General features: G+C 47.9%; 1 long non-coding RNA gene across 1 annotated transcript; it reads right to left on the bottom strand.

Annotated features, from left to right (window-relative positions):
* Positions 1 to 7069: 7069 nt before the first annotated feature.
* Positions 7070 to 9954, bottom strand: LOC125087134 (uncharacterized). Its single transcript, XR_007123364.1, has 3 exons — positions 9847 to 9954; positions 9274 to 9328; positions 7070 to 9034 (listed from the first exon to the last, which is right to left on the bottom strand). It is a non-coding gene; the product is annotated as an uncharacterized LOC125087134 (long non-coding RNA).
* Positions 9955 to 10016: the final 62 nt, after the last annotated feature.

The raw sequence follows: 10016 nt of genomic DNA, 5'->3' as shown, positions 1-10016 counted from the left end.
AAAAAAAAAAAAAAAAAAAAAAAAGAATGTGTACATGGGAAAGTGCCCATGGCCCCGAAATTATTTAGAGATTTTTGAGATATCCTGGGGGGCAGACATTAACTGAGTCACCCACAGAATCATTAATTCTGGGTTCAAGGCCCTATTACAGTACTTGGACACACATATAGAGACTGTCTTAGAAGGAATCTGGGTTCTCAGTTTGAGATTCCTGTTGCCAACTTTACCCCAGCCCCTGACTCAAAGGACCCTCAACCAGCCTTCTACCCAAAGAACACTATCATTTCTCATCCATTGACCACTTACCCATTACCCTCTCTACTTACCTACCATCCATCTAGCCCCATGACCACTTACCCTCCCACCCACAAACCATCTACCTGTTTTTCCACCCACCATCTACTTACCACTCACCTCCCACCACCCATACACCATCTACCCCTTACCTCTGGTCTGACTTCTCCCTTCAAAAGTGAGGCTGATCTGGGGCTACAGGATCTGCTGAGAGGCTAGGGATAGCTGGGGGCCCTGGAGGATTAGGGGGTCCCGGGGTCCCCATAGGCCCCCTCTCATCAGTAGAGCCAGGAGTCCAGTCCTGGGGTGTTCCTCTCTCCTTGCTTTCCCTGTTGGGGCAGAAGGGCATGTAGTAGAGGTAGAAGTGGGAATGGGGGAGTGAGTTTTCTATGTCGCTCCAGCTCCTCAATCTTCCTTCTGTTCCCCTATGCCACCCCCACTGTCATCCCAAAAGTTCCCAGAGTTCCTGAAATTCCTACCCAGACAGGAACTTACCTGACATTCAGGGGGTCCAACAAAACAGACACATCTAGAATATGTGATAGGAGCAGAGTTGGATCTCCTTGGAAGAGAGGAGATTCAAACTGGCTCTTAGATTACCAACCTTCTCATTGTACAGATGGGGAAACTGAGGCCCAGAGAGAGCTATAACTGCAGGTGGCAGCAATCGGGCAACAAGCTGGCCTGGAGGATGGGGTGAAAGAGCAGTATGTCTCTTAATGTGGTGGGGAATGTGATCACCTGGACCAATCACATTTTTAAAAATTAATTAATTTATTTATTTTTTATAAACATATAATATATTTTTATCCCCAGGGGTACAGGTCTGTGAATCGCCGGGTTTACACTCGATCACATTTTTTAAAAAGATTTTTTTAATTTATTCATTTGAGAGAGAAAGAGGAAGAATGAAGGAGAGGAAGAAGTGACCTGGAGCTGGATCTCAGGACCCCCGGGATCATGGCCTGAATGGAAGGTAGACGCTTAACCGACTAAGCCACCCAGGCACCCCTGGACCTGTCATCTTCTACACAGTTCTGAAATTGGCATAAATCCCAGAAAATGTCCTTGGGAGGTGTGATGTTGTGATAAGAAATATGTTGGTCTTTCTTTGATCCTGGCACAGAGCTAAAACCCTTGGAATTTCCTAAGCAATCAGAGCCATAAATGTGTCTTTTGTTATGTTAATGAGGCTTTCAGAAAGCCCCTAGGTAACCTGACGACGGGGGCTGGTTGCCAGGGAGCCACCCCAGGGATCAGAGAGTGGGAACTCTTCCAAACCCCTACCTCTGAGGAGGGGAGAGGTGCTGGAGATTGAGTTCAATCACCAATGGCCAATGATTTAATTAATCATGCGTCTGTAATAAAGTCTCCATAAAGAATGGGGTTCCTCCTCTCTTTCTGGGCTCCACCCGAAAGTCATCTATGATTCTGATACCAATTCTGATGTGTGGGTTTTCCAGCACCATCAAACAATTAGTTCTCTGAACCCTGTCCACTGGGATCCCTGTCCCATTCCTTAATGAGAGTCAGGGTGGGAGTAGTGAGAGAGGATGGACATTCCTAGGAGCTAGCAGCTTCCCTACCTCTGACTTTGGTTTGTTAACCCCAGGGGTCTGATCTGAGGAAGAGGTCACCTGGAGCTGCAGAATGAGTGAATGAAGGAATGAATGAATGGAGAGGGGGAGTCTGGACTGCGAATCTTTGGTCTCATAAATCTCTCCCATCTCTCCAAGTTCTTCATTTCGTCACATCTGCTCATCTTTCTCTGCCTTCCATCTCTGTGTCCTACTCCTTATTCAGTCCCTTCCTCTCTTGGCCTTACCCTCTCCCCTTCTTTCTATCCTTCCACCTCAAAGCATCATAGAATCTTAGAATCAAAAAAGGTCACAATAATGACACCACTCATTGGTAACCTGTTTTCAGGTATACATGTCCTTACACTTATATAGGTAGTAGCCTCACCCAGTGCTCCTTAATAGCCTTTTGGGGTGAAGTAGGGACTGACCTCCCTATTTTACAGATGAAGAAATTGAGGATCATCATGGTGAAGAGAAAAGCACATGGTACATGGCTTATAAGGATAGAGTTGGGATTTGAACCCCTAGCTTTGACTGCAAGACTAGAGCTCTCTGCCTCACAGCTTGTGTACTCTAACCCGAGGGCAAAATTCTCCATTGCAGGCTGCCTGCCTTTCCCTGGCTTGGGGCCCAGCTTCAACTCCTCCTGCTTTTTAGATCATAAAGATTGGGTGGGGGTGAGGAACAGATTGCACAGATCTTGAGGATTACTGGCTCCAAACATCAAGCCTCTGGAAACAGTGATGACTGAGTGGGTGAGGGTGGAAGGAATCCAGGTTTCAGGAGAGGCAAGGTGGAAGCTATGTGAATTAGGGGCTCCAGGCAGGATGGCCCCTTCTTTCTGGGCTCACTCAGCCTTGTCCCTTTGCCCTCAAGTTCTCTCCGGCCCTCACTGGCCATTTATAGGACTCTCCCTACCTTTCTGGGGACAAGGAAAATCAAAGACTGCAGCAGAAGAGGGCCCTGGCATGGAAGGCCTGGTGGGCAATGTGGCTCTCTCTGAGACCCTCTCTTCCCACAGATGGGGCTAGATCTGGGTTCTAGGCTGCATCACCAGCATTCCAATGGACGGTTCCAGAGTGATCAGACTTTTGCTAGAACTGGGCAGGCAGGGAAGACACAACAGCCTCTGGGCGCACAGAACCCTGAAAACCAAGGCTAGGGAGATAAGAGCTTCAGCTGCAAAAGGGCAGGGCCAGCAGGAGCAAGAGGTGCTATTTGGGTTTGGGCAAAATTCTTCAAGGCTATGGTGCCTCTGGAGGTGGTGTGGGGGTGCCAGTTGGAGCCTGGGATCCATCATGACACAAATGGGTTCAAATCACATTTAATTGCATGTGACCTTAAGCCAGTCTTTTTACTACCTGGAGGACCATCTATACAATGGGTCTAGGTTACCATGGTGATAATAATAATAATGGCTGGCTGGCATGGTTGAGCCTTACTCTGTGGCGGGCCCTGTGCTAAGTGCCTCTCTACATTGTTTCTGTAAGTTCTCATACAGCCCTATCAGGCTGGGCTGCCATTAGCCCTCCTTCACAACCTATTTAAGGATAAGAGGGAGGGTGTCACTTGGCCAAAGTTATAGAGCTAGTAAATGGCAAATCCAGGTTTCAGTGCAGGCATTTTGGCTCCAAGCTCTTAATCTCGCTCATTTGATTGGTCATGGCTAATGACCAACACCTTCTGGGTACTTACTATATAGTAGGCACTATGGTAAGTGTTTTATACAGATTCATTCATTTAATCATTATAGCCACTCTATATAATAGTCAGTTAACGTGAAAGCTGAGGATTCTGAGGCATGGAGAGGTGTGCTAACTTAGCCTAAACCTACTGCCAAGAATCCAGTCCAGGCAGGCTACTTGAACGCCAGCAGTCTTTAAAAAAATAAACAAAGAAGTTTTTTCTTAAAAAAATGAAAGAGTGCCTGGGTGGCTCAGATGATTAAGTGTCTGCCTTCAGCTCAGGTCATGATTTCTGGGATCTTGGGATGGAGCCCCTTGTCTGGCTCAATGGGGAGCCTGCTTATCCCTCTCTCTCTGCTGCTCCCCCGCTTGTGCTCTCTCACTCTCTTTCAAATAAATAGATAAATAAGTAAATAAGATCTTTAAAATAATTAAAGTTAAAAATGAAAGTACATACAGAAGAGTGCAGAAATAAGAAATGTTTAGCTCAATGAATGTTCGTATAGTGAATTACTATGTAACTAAATAATAAACATCACCTGTACCCCATGAGGCCCTTTCTAGTAACTTCCATTCTCCCCAAAAGTAACCCCTATCGTGATTTCTGAACCATAGCTTAGTTTTCCTGTTTTTGAATTCTATGGAAAGACAATCCTACAGTAGCAATCTTTTGCTTGCTTTGTGATTCCTCTATGTTGTTGGTAGAGCAATAGTTTATTCAACTATAGATTTATCCATTCCACTGTTGATCCCAGTGTTTGGCTATTCTGAATAATGCTGCTATGACCACTGTATATGTGTTTTGGAATACAAACATGCACACACACACATACATTTCTAGTGGGTATATATCTCAGGGTAGAATTGTTGGTTGCTTTCAAGCAGTTGTACAACTTTGTTTTCTTACTGGCATTATATGAGAGTCCCTTATTTCAGACTTGGCACTGTCAGTATTTAAAATTTTTACCAATCTGGTGGCTATAAAGTGGTATCTCAGTATGTTTTTCCATATTTATTTATTAAATGAGGTGAAAGCAAGCACTCTGTAAGCTTGCCATGACAACCCTAGGAGTGCAGGTATCATTCCTATTTTGTAGATGAGGAATGGAGGCCACAGTTGCTCCTTTCCCTTCCTCTTTCACGATTCCACTCACCTTTCTGGAGGGCCCCTTCCCCACTTTCCCAGTAGGGTTGGGATGCCTGGTTCCCACCAAGTTTGGGAGGCCCTCAGGTCAGGATGTTCTCCTGGGTAAGGAAAAGAGGAAGGGTGGGGTGAAGTGGGCAGGGATGGTAGGACAGAAAGGATGAGGCATAAAGAGGGGTGTGAAGAGATTCTGGCTCTTGGCATGGATGAGGGGACCAGAAGAGAGGTCTGGAAATATAGAGAAAGCACGACAGTGGATATTTGTGAATTTTTAGTGCTGGTGTAGAAAGAGGAATTGTGTAGCCGGGGAATATGAGCCCATGTGTGTATGGATGTTGGGGATTTTTCCGGATCCCAGGACCTCTTTCTGGGGTTTTTGCTAAGTCAGAGGAGTCTGTGGGGTCTCTCCAAGCTTAGAGCCCATTTAAGGTGTCACTCTGGGTTCAGCAGTCCCTTAGTAGAGTCTCTTGGGAGTTTTCTAAGAAGTAGGTAAGAGGTAGGTAACACTTTGTTCTCCATGGTTGGGGGAGTAGAAGGCAGGACCTAGTGGCCCTCCAGAGAATGTGGGAGAAGGACCTGGGGTCTACTCTGATTCTGGGCTTCTGATCTGTCAGGCCAAGAGGCACCCTGGCAAACAGGTATGCTGTTCTTTTATTCAACAGTTGTCAGGGGAGGCTTTCTAACATCTGTCACCCTCCTCCCAGAGTGCCCTCTGCATCGGTACTTTTGCAAGTGTCGTCTGTATAGATTCTCCCAGGTTGTACTTCCCTCTCCTCCCACTCTCACCTTCCTTGAGCCCTTAGCCCATGGCTCACTGGAAATGCTCTGGCAGCAGAGGCAGCCTGGCTCAGGGCAGTAAGTCTGTAGCAGGTAGTAAATATATTTGACTTAATCTTGGCTCTATTAATTACTAGCTGTTTGCCCTTTGGTGAAACTCATCACCTTCTGGCAGTGACAGAACTCTCAAAGGACCCCAACATCATTCCCTTGACTTGCCTCCTACACAGGCTTTGGCTGATGAGTTAATGAGAAAGTGATTCCACGGGTGCCAATTGGCTTGGTGCAAACTCTGGAGTGTTGGGAGCCATGATTGGCCTGGGGTCTAGGACCGTGCAAAGACTCCAGAGGTTCTAGATTCCTCCAACTGCCCAAGCTGGAAGGGGGTTTCCAATTCAATGTGTTCTCCTCCCCCATTTTACAGATGGAAAACTGAAGCTGAGGAAGGGGAAGTGGTCACAAAGCTGGCAAGTAGTGGAGCTGGTGGGATTGGAGATAAGAAACTGAATCCCGGCCAGTCCAACTACAGATGGGCTCTCCTCTTCCTTCTGCATCCTCTGTCTGGGCGTTCATTTCTGGAGCCACATGTCCTGAGGAAAGGACCCAGGCTCTAGCTCCTGAACCAGATTTCCCTCTGCACTGTGGGGTCTCTATGGAGACTCTAGCTCTCTTGATCTGATCTCTCCAAGTATGGGGCCCTGGTGCACAAGGAGGCAGCTGTACTGATGGGCCATTGCTCAGCTCACACCTGGAGTGACTGTAAGGATGTCTCCCTGGGGTCTGGACATCAGCAGACATGGAGGGGAGGTTGAGCCCCCTACTCAGTTTGGGCACTGTGGGAAAGTCCAGGGCAACCAGGGAGGGGCTGGGAAGCCAAAGGTATGGGGAGGCGTGGAGCCTATTTCTCTGCTACCCGCCTCCTCCACTCTGACCCCCTACACCCATCTTGCACTCTCTACAATAGTCTTTTGCCCTTGGCATTTGTTTAGGATATTTCTGACAGCGATTTCGGAAGGCTGCGAACATAAGGTTTATCATATAAACTCTGGAGGCCGGACTGGCGGGGTTCAGAACCCTGTTCTTTGACTTACTTGCTGTGTGACTTAAGTAAGTTACATATCTTTCTGTGCCTTAGTTTCCCTGTCTTAAAAAGGGGATAATGATAGCCCCTACTACATGAGATTGTTGTGAAGTGCACTCGTGAAGCACTTGGAAACCACGTCTAGCACATGACTCATGCTCATTAAGTGTTAACCTTCATTATATGCATTTGCCTACTCCATCAGACAAGACACTCTATAGAACAAGCCCATGAGATTGGGGTACCTGAAGGCAGGACTGTCAATTCTCTAAGAAGCTCATCCTGAACGCAGTAGTTTTGAAACTGAACCAACAAGGAGCCTAATTAGACTCTGAGCAACAAGCCAAGGATATTGTGGGCTGGAAGAAGTGGGCGGGGAGTGGGATCATTCTCACTTCTCCATCCGTAGCATCTTCCTGGCATCCTGAGTACCCAGGAGCTTAGGGGACAGACAAGGATGCGAGAGGGAGGCAGGGGGTTCTTTTTCTTTTAAAAAGTTTATTTTTATTTTTCAGTAATCCAATGTGAGGCTGGAACTCACAATCCCGAAATCAAGAATTGCATGATCTTCCAACTGAGCCACCCTGGTGCCCCAAACAGGTTCCTTTTCTGATAGAGCCCTGGGCTGGAAAAGATGACAGGGAAGGAAGGCGATGTTTCTGTCTCCGGGGGCTCCTGGAGGTGCTCTCGGTCCTCAAGGAAGCAGCAATCAGTTGGAGAAAATCAATGAGCAGCCTCTGTACCCCATTTCTTGGGTTCCAGAACCCTTTCTTATCCATTATCTCATTTTCTCTTGCAATCATCCTGTGGGGTAAGCCCAATTACCTCTCTCTTGCTCTTTCTTTTCTTATTTTTATTATATGTTTTTAAGGTTAATTTTCTAAGTTATATCTTTGTTTCAGGAGCATGTAAAAAACACAGAAGAACTGAATTCAGAATTTTATTTTTCCTCTTTTTAAAATAGAGGATGAAATGACCCTTCCAGACATTAAGTGTGTATCCAAGGTCACACAGCTCTTAAGCGGCTGTGCTACAACTTGAACCCAGGTCTTCTTACTCCAAATTCTGTGCCCTTTATGTAGCCCATCCCCAGACACCAGCAAGCCCAAGGAGGACACTAAACCTAGTCCTCTGAGAGCCTCCAGTCTGCCGGGGCTGGGGGGCGGGGGTGGTGCCGGACGACCAAGGTCCTTAGTTTCCAGCAGGGTGGCTGATAGGAAAGAGCAAACGCTCAGTGCCCCCTGTAGGCTGGACAATTTGCACAATCCAGTCTTTCTCTCTCTCCCCTCCTTACGCTTTTATCTTTCTTATCACAAAGCCCCATTTTCCAGGTAAGAACAGTGAGCTCAGAGAAACTTGTTTCAGATTCCCCAGTGAGTCCAGTGGCAAAGCTGGGATTAGAATCCAGGTCAGCCTAATGCTAATACTGGTGCTTTTTACTCTAGCGTGGCAGATGGTTGGCTCATGAGTCACCTTCTCTGTGAAGCTTTTCCATGCCTTGGTCGTAGAACTGACCACTTATGCGTCTGGGTCCCCACGGTGCCCCACATGAATGTCTCCCAGGGCACCTGCACACTTCTTAGGTTCATTTTATTTATATGCCTGTCCTCCCTCACTAGGCAGTGAGCTCCTTGAAGGCAGAGAGTGATCTTGGTCATCTCTGTGTCCTCAGTATGTAGCACAAAGCCTGCGCAAATCACTGTCCAGTAAATATGTGTTGCACGAATGATGGGGAGGTGCTTGGATGGCCTACTTATGTCTATTTTTCTGCTTCCTTGAAATTAATCCAGACGGTGCTGTTGGGTGGTGGGTGGGCACCAGCAGATGGATGGGGGATGCTGGGGTAGAGGTCTGGGCACCTGTCTCACCTGGAAACCTTTCTGGATTTCTCACATCTGCACTCATGCTTCACTTCAGGTACTTTTTTGCTCTAAGTCCAGCCTCTCCTGCACGCCTTCCTCCACGTCCCAGTGTCTTTAGCTCTCCCAAGTTTGCTGTCTATGAGGCAAGTCTGGCATTGGTATCAGAACTGTCCTTTCTGATCCCATTTTACTCTCATAAGAGCTTTAAGAGGCAGAATAGGTGGAGATGACCTACTTCTATTTTATAGTTAGGGACATTCAAACTCCAAGGAGTGGTGTCCAACTTCATACAATAAGTTGGTGGCAGAACTGGGTTCAAGATGATTGAGGGCGATAGGGCTGGGGGAAGTTTTCTGAATCAGGGACAGGCTGGGCTTCTCCCAGGGACATGAGGATGCTGGCTCTCTTTGCTGTGCTCCAATACAGAAGAGACCCCAATATGTCTGTGAGATGGCAGGGAGAGGATTGTACAATCTTGTCCCCTGCCAGAGCTCTCCAGACCTTCTGCAGTCTTGATGATTGCCAGTAGGTGCCGTCAGTTTGCAACTTTTTGGTTCTGTCCAGGCAAGTTCAGCTTCCAGCTCCTCTCTTCCTTCTATCACCTGGACAGTCTACACTTGGAGAAAGTAGGAGAGGGCCTAACTGCTGTGAGACTGAAATGAAAGACTGCTGCCTTGGGAAAGGAAGTAGGAAGCAGGAAAACAGTCTCTGATCTGCACTTGGCTTGGCTGCCTTGCTGCTTTCTAGGCTAAGTCAGGCCAAACCAAGCCAAGCCAACCCAAGCCAAGCCAAAAAAATTTAAAAAAAGTCCACAGTGGGTCACTGATTGTGCCCTGACAGGCACTCTTACCCTGAAACCAGGTCCAGGACAGGAGAAGCCTTTGTAGGGGAGGACGGGTGAGTACCTGGGGGACCAGAGAGAGAACCTAGGAGATGGGTCTCTACTCAAATATTACTCCAGGGTCTCTCCGGATCGCAGCAGGACTGAGGGAAGGGTGAGGGAAACAGGCACCAATAGGATCTCACAGAGGCCCTAGCCAGCCCCACATACAATGCTGGCTGAATTAGAAGGCACCCCTTCCTCGAAATGCTTGACTGCCCTCTGCTGGAAAACTGTCATAACAGCTACACAAACCTACAATGCCCACAAGAGAAATGTTGCCCCCTGGAGTTGTGCTATGCACAATTTGCACACTGAGAGTGGCATTCTCCCCAGCCAGTCCTCCTTTGGGGAAGGAGTCGGGCAGTAGAAGCAAGCGTCCTGGAGGAAGAAGAGGCTGGGCACCTCCTTCTCCAGGAGTTCGGTGGATTCAGTTCTCAGGAAGGTAGAGCGGATCAGGACCCAGATGAGACCCAGGGGAGATAGGGCGCGCGCGGCCGGGGCGGGGAGTTGGAAGGGCAAGTGGGAAGAGAGCTTACTAACTTCTTAGGGCTATGAGGCCCTTCTGGGTCCCTCGTTGGGTGCTTGCTTCCCTTTCCCTGCTTCACCCGACTTGGTCTCTAGTGGTTGGGACTGGAAGCACTAGGGTGGGGTGGAAAGGACTCTGGCCCGGGAGACTGAATCGCGGAGCCGGGAGTCTGGGCTAGGAGGAG

This window comes from Lutra lutra, chromosome 16 (assembly GCF_902655055.1).
Source record: "Lutra lutra chromosome 16, mLutLut1.2, whole genome shotgun sequence".
Classification (NCBI taxonomy): Eukaryota; Metazoa; Chordata; class Mammalia; order Carnivora; family Mustelidae; genus Lutra; species Lutra lutra.
This window is presented reverse-complemented; position numbering and strand designations above follow the sequence as displayed.